Genomic DNA, 13,280 nt, shown 5'->3' on the forward strand with positions numbered 1-13,280 from the left:
CCTTGTCCCCACTGCTTTTCATCTGCGCCTTAGAGCCTCTAATGTGTGCCATTCGGAGAGACAAACAGATTCACGGAGTCCCCCTGCCGGGAGGAGGGGGACTCGAGGCCAAAGCAGTGGGGTACATGGATGATGTCACGGTGCTTTGCAGGGACGCCCCATCGCTTCAAAAAACTTTGAAGCAGATCCAGTTTTTTTCTTGTGCCTCCGGTTTTAAAGTTAATTTAAAAAAAAGCAGCATTTTAAATATAAGTGGAATGGTTTTAAGAGACATTCCTGTTCCGGTGTCCGATACTGTGCAGATTTTAGGTGTCTCCTTCAATGAGTCAAACAATGGTTTTAGTAGCTGGGACTTGGTGGCGCAAAAAGTAAACCAAAAGCTATGTATGTGGAATATGAGAAAGCTGACGATGGAGGGGAGGGTTTTAATTACCAAAATGGTGATTTTACCTCTTTTATTGTATTTAAGTATGGTGTTTCCCCCTCCAGAAGTTGTTCTTAAAAAAATAACCAAAGCTTGTTTTACCTTTTTATGGAGCTCCAAGATGGAAAAGCTAAAAAGAGAAACTGTATGTAAACCTAAGAAGATGGGTGGTAAGGACTTTCCTGATTTTAAAGCCTTTCTTTTAATCAAGTTTTTTAGCATGTGTTTTAACTCCCTGTCCAAAGAGAACTACTGGTCTTATTTTATACGTTTTAATACTGGGTATTTTATGAGGAGAAACGGGTGGTTTTCAACCATTTTAACTTCCCCGTACGCTTTTAATCTACCCAAGCATTATAAGATTTTAGAGACAACAGTTAGTTTTTATGGTCTGAAGGGGAAAAGCGCTCAAAACTTGACAAACAGTAAAAAGATTTTAAAGGCTGTGAAGGAAAGTGGTTTTATTGCTCCTATTAAAAATTTTAATGAAGAAAAATGTAAAAAAATATGGGAAATGGCCAATGCTAATTATATTTTTAATCCACAGAAAGACCTGGCCTGGAGCTGCATCCACGAGTGTCTTCCATGCCGGGCATTCCAGCACCGAAGAGGTTTAACCAACTCAGCGATCTGTCCGAGGGGAGGCTGCCAGGAAGCAGAGACCGTGCACCATCTGTTTTGGACTTGTTTTTACACGCAACACGTATGGACTAAAATATCCCCTCTGATAAAAAGAATCACTGGACTTAAAGAACTGAATCACGCTGCTGTTTTTTATGGTTGCTTGGAATGCCCAACAAGGACTCAAGAAATCATGGCATGGAAGACTATAAACTGTGTGAAGGCAGCTCTGTGGAAGGCCAGGAATATTTTATTATACAAACATGAGGTTTTATCTGTGAAGGACATTTTAACCATTTGTCTTAATGAGATGTATTATTATTATTTATTGGACAGAAAGCATTTCCCTGTTTTAGCAAGAAAATGGTTTTTAAGTGAATGGAGCGCTATTATATAAGCCCACCAAGTCCCTTTTAATATGATTTTATGTGTTTTTATGCAAAACAATTGTATTTTATTGGAAAAATTGTATTTTATTGTACATTTTTATCCTTGTAAAAATACTTTGTTTTTGTAATAATTTGTTGACTTAAATAAAGAAAGCCCCCGTTGTAAGGGGTAGCCAACTTAAAAAAATCTGTTCTTATCAGTTTAATATCTGATACGTCCCCTATCTGGGGACCATATATTAAATGGATTTTTAGAACAGGGAGATGGAAAAAGAGCTTGCTCTGTCCTCTCCAGGCATTGACCTGGTATTGCAGTGCCTCCAGGTTCAGTGCACCCCCTAATGAGTTTGCAAAAAACAGAGCAAAAGAATGAAGAAGGAAACAAGCCGGCTGCACCTGAAACTACTGTGTTGCAAGAAACATCCCTCGAGTGTGTTGTGCGCAGGTGGACCGACCCCGAAAAATTAGCCCGAGTGTGGCTACGAAAAGTTTGTTTGTCCAAGACTTGCTGGCCTCTGTTGCCATGGCAACCAACTGGCAGAGTTGTTTACAACTTGGCTGCCGGGCCAGTGCTGGTGATGTCATCGCGGGACGTGATGTCATCAAGGCTTTGCTGCTATGCACAGCTGCCAGCACAACAAGCAGCTCAGTTGCAGCCGGTCAAGCGACCGAGCAGGTAGGTGGAAAGGTAGGTGCAGTTTATTAAACCGTTTCCTTTGGATTTGATTTCCTGGTGGCCGATGTATCCTGCTGATGCTGCCTGCCTACGGCTCCAGCTGGGAGAATTCACCCTCCATGTTCTTTGATAGATAGATTAGATACATTAGATAGAATAGATAGGATAGATAGGATAGATAAGATAGGATAGATAAGATAGGATAGAATAGATAGAATAGATAGATAGATAGATAGATAGATAGATAGGTACTAATAATAAGCTAGCCAGCTAGGCAGCCAGCCACAGAGACAGCCAGCCAGCTACAGAGACAGCCAGCCAAAGAGCTAGCTGCATGTCATGTATGCCAGACAGAGACGGAGACAGAGACAGAGACGTGTATGTCTGCCATCCATCAGGTGGAAGCAGACGCAGTGTGATTGGGGGGTGGAGCTATTCAGATTTGAGAGCAGAAAGGAAGACAGAGGCAGTGCTAGGCAATAGGAGATGCAGTGTGAAAGCACGTCCGGTCCGCCATCTGAGAGGGTGGAGCGCATAATAGGGTATGTATGTCTGGCTTCGCCTTAACAAGAAGGTCGTGGTGTCCGAGAAGGGGAGTTTTCGGGAAAGCGTTGTGGCCATCGCTTCTCGGCCTTTTGGCTAAGATCAAGTGTAGTATCTGTTCTTATCAGTTTAATATCTGATACGTCCCCTATCTGGGGACCATATATTAAATGGATTTTTAGAACAGGGAGATGGAAAAAGAGCTTGCTCTGTCCTCTCCAGGCATTGACCTGGTATTGCAGTGCCTCCAGGTTCAGTGCACCCCCTAATGAGTTTGCAAAAAACAGAGCAAAAGAATGAAGAAGGAAACAAGCCGGCTGCACCTGAAACTACTGTGTTGCAAGAAACATCCCTCGAGTGTGTTGTGCGCAGGTGGACCGACCCCGAAAAATTAGCCCGAGTGTGGCTACGAAAAGTTTGTTTGTCCAAGACTTGCTGGCCTCTGTTGCCATGGCAACCAACTGGCAGAGTTGTTTACAACTTGGCTGCCGGGCCAGTGCTGGTGATGTCATCGCGGGACGTGATGTCATCAAGGCTTTGCTGCTATGCACAGCTGCCAGCACAACAAGCAGCTCAGTTGCAGCCGGTCAAGCGACCGAGCAGGTAGGTGGAAAGGTAGGTGCAGTTTATTAAACCGTTTCCTTTGGATTTGATTTCCTGGTGGCCGATGTATCCTGCTGATGCTGCCTGCCTACGGCTCCAGCTGGGAGAATTCACCCTCCATGTTCTTTGATAGATAGATTAGATACATTAGATAGAATAGATAGGATAGATAGGATAGATAAGATAGGATAGATAAGATAGGATAGAATAGATAGAATAGATAGATAGATAGATAGATAGATAGATAGGTACTAATAATAAGCTAGCCAGCTAGGCAGCCAGCCACAGAGACAGCCAGCCAGCTACAGAGACAGCCAGCCAAAGAGCTAGCTGCATGTCATGTATGCCAGACAGAGACGGAGACAGAGACAGAGACGTGTATGTCTGCCATCCATCAGGTGGAAGCAGACGCAGTGTGAGTGGGGGGTGGAGCTATTCAGATTTGAGAGCAGAAAGGAAGACAGAGGCAGTGCTAGGCAATAGGAGATGCAGTGTGAAAGCACGTCCGGTCCGCCATCTGAGAGGGTGGAGCGCATAATAGGGTATGTATGTCTGGCTTCGCCTTAACAAGAAGGTCGTGGTGTCCGAGAAGGGGAGTTTTCGGGAAAGCGTTGTGGCCATCGCTTCTCGGCCTTTTGGCTAAGATCAAGTGTAGTATCTACAGGAGATCTGGTCAGAAGGTGCCTGGGGTACCCGACCTGTTGGCCTTGGAGGTTCACCTCCTTGCTGCTTTTGGCAGGCGGCTTAGTCCCCAGGCAACGGGAAGCGATCCTCACCTATCTGCTGTTTTGCAGGTGAGGTGTCTTCTAGTTTCTGCACGGAGTCGTTACGCTTTGCTGGTCGTAAGAACATGGAGTTTTCGAACCAGGATGGGTCATCTACCGGAGAGGTGCCTTCTTATGCTCGAATAAAGAATGGAGTTCGGTTTATCCTGAGAGACCCTGGGAAAAAGATGATGGGACTGGCCTTTGTCGTGGAAGAACTTCTGTTCAAGCTTCTTGAAATTCGGAAAGACCAGATATTGGCGATATTGGAGTTTCCCAAGAGAGGTTGTTACGACCTTGTGATGAGCTCCGAGGAGGACCACAGCTTATTAATGGGTAAGCTGGAATGCGGGAAAGGGAATGTATTGTTGAATGGAATTGACGTAATGTCTCATTTCCCGAGGAGAGAACGTATATTGACTGTCCGGATGTACAGCCCGTATATCTCCGAGGAGGAGATAACTGTATTTTTGTCAAGATTTTGCGAAGATATCATCTCGAAGGGAAAAGTTCTGAACCAGTATGGCCTATGGACGATGAAATGGAGATTCGCCGTCAAGTTCAAAGAACTAGAAGACGGGAGTTTGTGTGTCCCACCAGGACGTTTTAAAATAGGCCGTGTCAATGGTGATTTGTTTTATGCTGGCATGGAGGATTTTTGCCGCAACTGCAAGAAATATGGACATATAAAGGACAATTGTACAGCACTGTGGTGTGGGAAGTGTCAAAAAGAAGGACATTTGCCAAACATGTGTGATCAACAGAAAACATGTCATTTGTGTGGAAGTGTTGACCATTTATATGCTTATTGCCCTACAAAGAAAAAGAGAAGTAGGGAAAAAGAAAAGGAAGAGACAGAGGAAGGTAATATTGTTTCTCAACAGGAGGAGGGAGCTGCTCTTTCTATTAAGAGAGCCACTAGAGAGAGAGATAAGACGGAGCCGGTTACAAAAGGAAAGCAAACAGAAGACGAAAGAAAAGATTATGCGACAGTACCGGTAGAGGTTTGGGAGGAGATCGATAGATTAGAGATAGGAGGTTTGCATTTTAATAAAATGTATGCGAAAGTGGCGCAAAACCTAGAAAAAGATAGAGCAAGGTTTTTTGAAACTTATAAGATACCTATAAAACTTGTTAAAAGATTGGAAGAAGGTTCAAAATCTGTTATTATGTTACAAGTGTTGTCTTATTTTGCGTATAAAGGAGGGATGAAGATTTAAAGGTGGTGGAGTTTATTTCTAAAGAGGTTTCCTTTGGTAACGTTTGAGTTGATAAAAAGTGTATTATTGAATTTTGTTTTGTTTGATAAGCATGTGTATTTTTTCTGTTTTAAATAAAATCGTTGATATCCCTTGTGGATAGCCAACTTAAAAAAAAAAAAAAATCTGTTCTTATCAGTTTAATATCTGATACGTCCCCTATCTGGGGACCATATATTAAATGGATTTTTAGAACAGGGAGATGGAAAAAGAGCTTGCTCTGTCCTCTCCAGGCATTGACCTGGTATTGCAGTGCCTCCAGGTTCAGTGCACCCCCTAATGAGTTTGCAAAAAACAGAGCAAAAGAATGAAGAAGGAAACAAGCCGGCTGCACCTGAAACTACTGTGTTGCAAGAAACATCCCTCGAGTGTGTTGTGCGCAGGTGGACCGACCCCGAAAAATTAGCCCGAGTGTGGCTACGAAAAGTTTGTTTGTCCAAGACTTGCTGGCCTCTGTTGCCATGGCAACCAACTGGCAGAGTTGTTTACAACTTGGCTGCCGGGCCAGTGCTGGTGATGTCATCGCGGGACGTGATGTCATCAAGGCTTTGCTGCTATGCACAGCTGCCAGCACAACAAGCAGCTCAGTTGCAGCCGGTCAAGCGACCGAGCAGGTAGGTGGAAAGGTAGGTGCAGTTTATTAAACCGTTTCCTTTGGATTTGATTTCCTGGTGGCCGATGTATCCTGCTGATGCTGCCTGCCTACGGCTCCAGCTGGGAGAATTCACCCTCCATGTTCTTTGATAGATAGATTAGATACATTAGATAGAATAGATAGGATAGATAGGATAGATAAGATAGGATAGATAAGATAGGATAGAATAGATAGAATAGATAGATAGATAGATAGATAGATAGATAGATAGATAGATAGATAGATAGGTACTAATAATAAGCTAGCCAGCTAGGCAGCCAGCCACAGAGACAGCCAGCCAGCTACAGAGACAGCCAGCCAAAGAGCTAGCTGCATGTCATGTATGCCAGACAGAGACGGAGACAGAGACAGAGACGTGTATGTCTGCCATCCATCAGGTGGAAGCAGACGCAGTGTGATTGGGGGGTGGAGCTATTCAGATTTGAGAGCAGAAAGGAAGACAGAGGCAGTGCTAGGCAATAGGAGATGCAGTGTGAAAGCACGTCCGGTCCGCCATCTGAGAGGGTGGAGCGCATAATAGGGTATGTATGTCTGGCTTCGCCTTAACAAGAAGGTCGTGGTGTCCGAGAAGGGGAGTTTTCGGGAAAGCGTTGTGGCCATCGCTTCTCGGCCTTTTGGCTAAGATCAAGTGTAGTATCTGTTCTTATCAGTTTAATATCTGATACGTCCCCTATCTGGGGACCATATATTAAATGGATTTTTAGAACAGGGAGATGGAAAAAGAGCTTGCTCTGTCCTCTCCAGGCATTGACCTGGTATTGCAGTGCCTCCAGGTTCAGTGCACCCCCTAATGAGTTTGCAAAAAACAGAGCAAAAGAATGAAGAAGGAAACAAGCCGGCTGCACCTGAAACTACTGTGTTGCAAGAAACATCCCTCGAGTGTGTTGTGCGCAGGTGGACCGACCCCGAAAAATTAGCCCGAGTGTGGCTACGAAAAGTTTGTTTGTCCAAGACTTGCTGGCCTCTGTTGCCATGGCAACCAACTGGCAGAGTTGTTTACAACTTGGCTGCCGGGCCAGTGCTGGTGATGTCATCGCGGGACGTGATGTCATCAAGGCTTTGCTGCTATGCACAGCTGCCAGCACAACAAGCAGCTCAGTTGCAGCCGGTCAAGCGACCGAGCAGGTAGGTGGAAAGGTAGGTGCAGTTTATTAAACCGTTTCCTTTGGATTTGATTTCCTGGTGGCCGATGTATCCTGCTGATGCTGCCTGCCTACGGCTCCAGCTGGGAGAATTCACCCTCCATGTTCTTTGATAGATAGATTAGATACATTAGATAGAATAGATAGGATAGATAGGATAGATAAGATAGGATAGATAAGATAGGATAGAATAGATAGAATAGATAGATAGATAGATAGATAGATAGATAGATAGATAGATAGGTACTAATAATAAGCTAGCCAGCTAGGCAGCCAGCCACAGAGACAGCCAGCCAGCTACAGAGACAGCCAGCCAAAGAGCTAGCTGCATGTCATGTATGCCAGACAGAGACGGAGACAGAGACAGAGACGTGTATGTCTGCCATCCATCAGGTGGAAGCAGACGCAGTGTGATTGGGGGGTGGAGCTATTCAGATTTGAGAGCAGAAAGGAAGACAGAGGCAGTGCTAGGCAATAGGAGATGCAGTGTGAAAGCACGTCCGGTCCGCCATCTGAGAGGGTGGAGCGCATAATAGGGTATGTATGTCTGGCTTCGCCTTAACAAGAAGGTCGTGGTGTCCGAGAAGGGGAGTTTTCGGGAAAGCGTTGTGGCCATCGCTTCTCGGCCTTTTGGCTAAGATCAAGTGTAGTATCTGTTCTTATCAGTTTAATATCTGATACGTCCCCTATCTGGGGACCATATATTAAATGGATTTTTAGAACAGGGAGATGGAAAAAGAGCTTGCTCTGTCCTCTCCAGGCATTGACCTGGTATTGCAGTGCCTCCAGGTTCAGTGCACCCCCTAATGAGTTTGCAAAAAACAGAGCAAAAGAATGAAGAAGGAAACAAGCCGGCTGCACCTGAAACTACTGTGTTGCAAGAAACATCCCTCGAGTGTGTTGTGCGCAGGTGGACCGACCCCGAAAAATTAGCCCGAGTGTGGCTACGAAAAGTTTGTTTGTCCAAGACTTGCTGGCCTCTGTTGCCATGGCAACCAACTGGCAGAGTTGTTTACAACTTGGCTGCCGGGCCAGTGCTGGTGATGTCATCGCGGGACGTGATGTCATCAAGGCTTTGCTGCTATGCACAGCTGCCAGCACAACAAGCAGCTCAGTTGCAGCCGGTCAAGCGACCGAGCAGGTAGGTGGAAAGGTAGGTGCAGTTTATTAAACCGTTTCCTTTGGATTTGATTTCCTGGTGGCCGATGTATCCTGCTGATGCTGCCTGCCTACGGCTCCAGCTGGGAGAATTCACCCTCCATGTTCTTTGATAGATAGATTAGATACATTAGATAGAATAGATAGGATAGATAGGATAGATAAGATAGGATAGATAAGATAGGATAGAATAGATAGAATAGATAGATAGATAGATAGATAGATAGGTACTAATAATAAGCTAGCCAGCTAGGCAGCCAGCCACAGAGACAGCCAGCCAGCTACAGAGACAGCCAGCCAAAGAGCTAGCTGCATGTCATGTATGCCAGACAGAGACGGAGACAGAGACAGAGACGTGTATGTCTGCCATCCATCAGGTGGAAGCAGACGCAGTGTGATTGGGGGGTGGAGCTATTCAGATTTGAGAGCAGAAAGGAAGACAGAGGCAGTGCTAGGCAATAGGAGATGCAGTGTGAAAGCACGTCCGGTCCGCCATCTGAGAGGGTGGAGCGCATAATAGGGTATGTATGTCTGGCTTCGCCTTAACAAGAAGGTCGTGGTGTCCGAGAAGGGGAGTTTTCGGGAAAGCGTTGTGGCCATCGCTTCTCGGCCTTTTGGCTAAGATCAAGTGTAGTATCTACAGGAGATCTGGTCAGAAGGTGCCTGGGGTACCCGACCTGTCGGCCTTGGAGGTTTACCTCCTTGCTGCTATTGGCAGGCGGCTTAGTCCCCAGGCAACGGGAAGCGATCACACCTACCTGCATTTGCAGGGGAGGTGCAACGTGTTGGTGTGTGTTCGGAGAAGACTTTGCGAAGATGGAAGCAACCAATGAAGATGGAACTACAGCGGAGGAGGTCCCAGCTTATGCAAGAATAAGGAATGGGATTCGGTTTACGTTGAAGGACCCTAAGAAGAAGGAATTGGGCCTTGGTTTCTTGGTGGAGGAAGTGTTCTTCAAGTTGTTGGGCCTACAGCGGAGTCAAATACTGGCACTGTTGGAGTTCCCAAGACGAGGTATCTACGACCTGGTACTAAGTTCGGAAGAGGATTACAGTAATCTCCTGGGTAAGCTGGAAAGTATTAAGAACAATGTAATGCTTAAAGGTATTGATATTACTTCTCATTTCCCGAGGAGAGAAAGACTGGTGACCATAAGGATGTATAGTCCCTATGTATCGGAGGAGGAGATCTTGGTTTTTTTGGGAAAATATTGTGAAGAAGTCACTGCGAAAGGGAAGGTCCTTAATCATTTCGGGATATGGACCATGAAATGGAAATTCCTTGTGAAATTTAAGGTAATGGAGAATGAAAAGATATGTGTTCCTCCGGCGCGATTTAAAATTGGTGCGGTCAATGGAGACCTCTTTTATTCGGGCATGGAATTATTTTGTAGAAAATGTAAACAATATGGGCATACAAAAGAAAGTTGTACAGTTCCGTTTTGTTCAAAGTGTCAGAAAGAGGGGCATTTAGCGGAATCATGTGACCAGCAAAAAACTTGTCACCAATGTGGAAGCAAAGACCACTTGTATGCGTCCTGTCCCACGAAAAAGAAACGGGATAGAGAGAAGGAGGATGTGCAGGAAGCTGCCGGGGGCACTGGTGGCTCTTCGCGGGAGGCCTCAGTGGTTTTGGTGGTTCAGAGAGCCCCAAAGATCTCAGGAAAAGGAGTGAGAGTGATGTCAGAAGAGGAAAAGAAGGACTATGATACGATCCCAAAAGAGATTTGGGAAGAAATTGAAAAGTTAGAGAGTTACTATATGCCTCTGAGTATGCTGCATAGAAAGGTGCTGGAGCATATGGAAAAGTATGGGCCAAGATTTTTTGAAACTTACAGGGTACCTGCGAAGGTTGTTAAGAGAATTCAGGAGTCAGGAACCAAATCAGAGATAATGTTGCAAATATTGGCTTATTTTGGCTTCAAATCAGGTATGAGACTTTGAAGTTAAGTTGTATTTTTCTTTAGGTTAGTTTGATAAGTGGAAAGGTTTTGTTTTGTGTTTTGATTTATTGTGTATATAAATTATATTGGATATGACCATGATGATGAGATGGTGATAGTGATGATGATATAGACAGTTTTCTGTTTGTATCGTTTTTTAACCATTCTGAATGGTTTTAAAAAAAAAAAAAAAAAAAAAAAATCTGTTCTTATCAGTTTAATATCTGATACGTCCCCTATCTGGGGACCATATATTAAATGGATTTTTAGAACAGGGAGATGGAAAAAGAGCTTGCTCTGTCCTCTCCAGGCATTGACCTGGTATTGCAGTGCCTCCAGGTTCAGTGCACCCCCTAATGAGTTTGCAAAAAACAGAGCAAAAGAATGAAGAAGGAAACAAGCCGGCTGCACCTGAAACTACTGTGTTGCAAGAAACATCCCTCGAGTGTGTTGTGCGCAGGTGGACCGACCCCGAAAAATTAGCCCGAGTGTGGCTACGAAAAGTTTGTTTGTCCAAGACTTGCTGGCCTCTGTTGCCATGGCAACCAACTGGCAGAGTTGTTTACAACTTGGCTGCCGGGCCAGTGCTGGTGATGTCATCGCGGGACGTGATGTCATCAAGGCTTTGCTGCTATGCACAGCTGCCAGCACAACAAGCAGCTCAGTTGCAGCCGGTCAAGCGACCGAGCAGGTAGGTGGAAAGGTAGGTGCAGTTTATTAAACCGTTTCCTTTGGATTTGATTTCCTGGTGGCCGATGTATCCTGCTGATGCTGCCTGCCTACGGCTCCAGCTGGGAGAATTCACCCTCCATGTTCTTTGATAGATAGATTAGATACATTAGATAGAATAGATAGGATAGATAGGATAGATAAGATAGGATAGATAAGATAGGATAGAATAGATAGAATAGATAGATAGATAGATAGATAGATAGATAGATAGATAGGTACTAATAATAAGCTAGCCAGCTAGGCAGCCAGCCACAGAGACAGCCAGCCAGCTACAGAGACAGCCAGCCAAAGAGCTAGCTGCATGTCATGTATGCCAGACAGAGACGGAGACAGAGACAGAGACGTGTATGTCTGCCATCCATCAGGTGGAAGCAGACGCAGTGTGATTGGGGGGTGGAGCTATTCAGATTTGAGAGCAGAAAGGAAGACAGAGGCAGTGCTAGGCAATAGGAGATGCAGTGTGAAAGCACGTCCGGTCCGCCATCTGAGAGGGTGGAGCGCATAATAGGGTATGTATGTCTGGCTTCGCCTTAACAAGAAGGTCGTGGTGTCCGAGAAGGGGAGTTTTCGGGAAAGCGTTGTGGCCATCGCTTCTCGGCCTTTTGGCTAAGATCAAGTGTAGTATCTGTTCTTATCAGTTTAATATCTGATACGTCCCCTATCTGGGGACCATATATTAAATGGATTTTTAGAACAGGGAGATGGAAAAAGAGCTTGCTCTGTCCTCTCCAGGCATTGACCTGGTATTGCAGTGCCTCCAGGTTCAGTGCACCCCCTAATGAGTTTGCAAAAAACAGAGCAAAAGAATGAAGAAGGAAACAAGCCGGCTGCACCTGAAACTACTGTGTTGCAAGAAACATCCCTCGAGTGTGTTGTGCGCAGGTGGACCGACCCCGAAAAATTAGCCCGAGTGTGGCTACGAAAAGTTTGTTTGTCCAAGACTTGCTGGCCTCTGTTGCCATGGCAACCAACTGGCAGAGTTGTTTACAACTTGGCTGCCGGGCCAGTGCTGGTGATGTCATCGCGGGACGTGATGTCATCAAGGCTTTGCTGCTATGCACAGCTGCCAGCACAACAAGCAGCTCAGTTGCAGCCGGTCAAGCGACCGAGCAGGTAGGTGGAAAGGTAGGTGCAGTTTATTAAACCGTTTCCTTTGGATTTGATTTCCTGGTGGCCGATGTATCCTGCTGATGCTGCCTGCCTACGGCTCCAGCTGGGAGAATTCACCCTCCATGTTCTTTGATAGATAGATTAGATACATTAGATAGAATAGATAGGATAGATAGGATAGATAAGATAGGATAGATAAGATAGGATAGAATAGATAGAATAGATAGATAGATAGATAGATAGATAGATAGGTACTAATAATAAGCTAGCCAGCTAGGCAGCCAGCCACAGAGACAGCCAGCCAGCTACAGAGACAGCCAGCCAAAGAGCTAGCTGCATGTCATGTATGCCAGACAGAGACGGAGACAGAGACAGAGACGTGTATGTCTGCCATCCATCAGGTGGAAGCAGACGCAGTGTGATTGGGGGGTGGAGCTATTCAGATTTGAGAGCAGAAAGGAAGACAGAGGCAGTGCTAGGCAATAGGAGATGCAGTGTGAAAGCACGTCCGGTCCGCCATCTGAGAGGGTGGAGCGCATAATAGGGTATGTATGTCTGGCTTCGCCTTAACAAGAAGGTCGTGGTGTCCGAGAAGGGGAGTTTTCGGGAAAGCGTTGTGGCCATCGCTTCTCGGCCTTTTGGCTAAGATCAAGTGTAGTACCTGTTGCTGCACTTGTGTCAAAGTCGGAAGGTACTCGGGTACCCCTCTCCTCGGCCTTGTGGGATCGCCTACTTCGGTGGGCTAAACCCGCATGTAGCTATTGGGGAGAGGGCTTAGTCCCAGGGTAACGAGCTGCGATCCCCCAGCCCCTGAGACCACCCGGTCTTAGTGGGCACCTTGGTGCGTTGGTGCGTTGACTGGTGCGTTACCTTCTGGCGTAGGAACTTCCTGGGGTACCCTGACCCTTGGCCTTGGGCGAGGGTTCCACTCTTGTGGTGGAATTCGGACCCTTGCTGCTATTAGGGGGAAGGCTTAGTCCCCAGGGAGGGAATACGTCCGCCTTTCTATTTGGGACCCAGTCTCAATAGATTGGCTTGGCGGAAAACATCATGCAGGAGGAGGGCGCGGCAGATATGGATCCCGATCCAGTCGGGAGTTCATACTCTATCCCGGCGTACGCCAGGATAAAGAACACTGTGCGAATTTTTTATGAGGCAGGTGGAAAAGATACACGAGGACTAAGGCATATCATCCAAGACGTCCTTTTTGACATTGGAGGAGTCCGCAAGACTGAAATCATGGCGATCCAGGATTATCCCA

At 45.9% G+C, this 13,280-nt stretch overlaps 6 non-coding genes and 4 pseudogenes across 6 annotated transcripts; all 10 read left to right on the top strand.

Moving 5' to 3' along the window:
* The first annotated feature begins 1,561 nt into the window (after window positions 1–1,561).
* LOC138773591 (U2 spliceosomal RNA) lies at window positions 1,562–1,774 on the top strand (annotated as a pseudogene).
* A 955-nt stretch (window positions 1,775–2,729) lies between these two features.
* Window positions 2,730–2,920, top strand: LOC138773397 (U2 spliceosomal RNA). The gene has a single exon (XR_011360099.1). It is a non-coding gene; the product is annotated as a U2 spliceosomal RNA (small nuclear RNA).
* Window positions 2,921–3,875: 955 nt separating this feature from the next.
* On the top strand, window positions 3,876–3,959 carry LOC138773163 (U2 spliceosomal RNA; annotated as a pseudogene).
* A 1,408-nt stretch (window positions 3,960–5,367) lies between these two features.
* LOC138773527 (U2 spliceosomal RNA) lies at window positions 5,368–5,557 on the top strand. The gene has a single exon (XR_011360170.1). It is a non-coding gene; the product is annotated as a U2 spliceosomal RNA (small nuclear RNA).
* A 975-nt stretch (window positions 5,558–6,532) lies between these two features.
* LOC138773398 (U2 spliceosomal RNA) lies at window positions 6,533–6,723 on the top strand. Its single transcript, XR_011360100.1, has one exon. It is a non-coding gene; the product is annotated as a U2 spliceosomal RNA (small nuclear RNA).
* A 967-nt stretch (window positions 6,724–7,690) lies between these two features.
* Window positions 7,691–7,881, top strand: LOC138773399 (U2 spliceosomal RNA). The gene has a single exon (XR_011360101.1). It is a non-coding gene; the product is annotated as a U2 spliceosomal RNA (small nuclear RNA).
* A 951-nt stretch (window positions 7,882–8,832) lies between these two features.
* On the top strand, window positions 8,833–9,020 carry LOC138773148 (U2 spliceosomal RNA). The gene has a single exon (XR_011359886.1). It is a non-coding gene; the product is annotated as a U2 spliceosomal RNA (small nuclear RNA).
* Window positions 9,021–10,326: 1,306 nt separating this feature from the next.
* Window positions 10,327–10,532, top strand: LOC138773520 (U2 spliceosomal RNA; annotated as a pseudogene).
* A 963-nt stretch (window positions 10,533–11,495) lies between these two features.
* LOC138773400 (U2 spliceosomal RNA) lies at window positions 11,496–11,686 on the top strand. Its single transcript, XR_011360102.1, has one exon. It is a non-coding gene; the product is annotated as a U2 spliceosomal RNA (small nuclear RNA).
* Window positions 11,687–12,641: 955 nt separating this feature from the next.
* On the top strand, window positions 12,642–12,779 carry LOC138773695 (U2 spliceosomal RNA; annotated as a pseudogene).
* The last annotated feature ends 501 nt before the right edge of the window (window positions 12,780–13,280 follow it).

This window comes from Dendropsophus ebraccatus, chromosome 14 (assembly GCF_027789765.1).
Source record: "Dendropsophus ebraccatus isolate aDenEbr1 chromosome 14, aDenEbr1.pat, whole genome shotgun sequence".
NCBI classification, from domain to species: domain Eukaryota; kingdom Metazoa; phylum Chordata; class Amphibia; order Anura; family Hylidae; genus Dendropsophus; species Dendropsophus ebraccatus.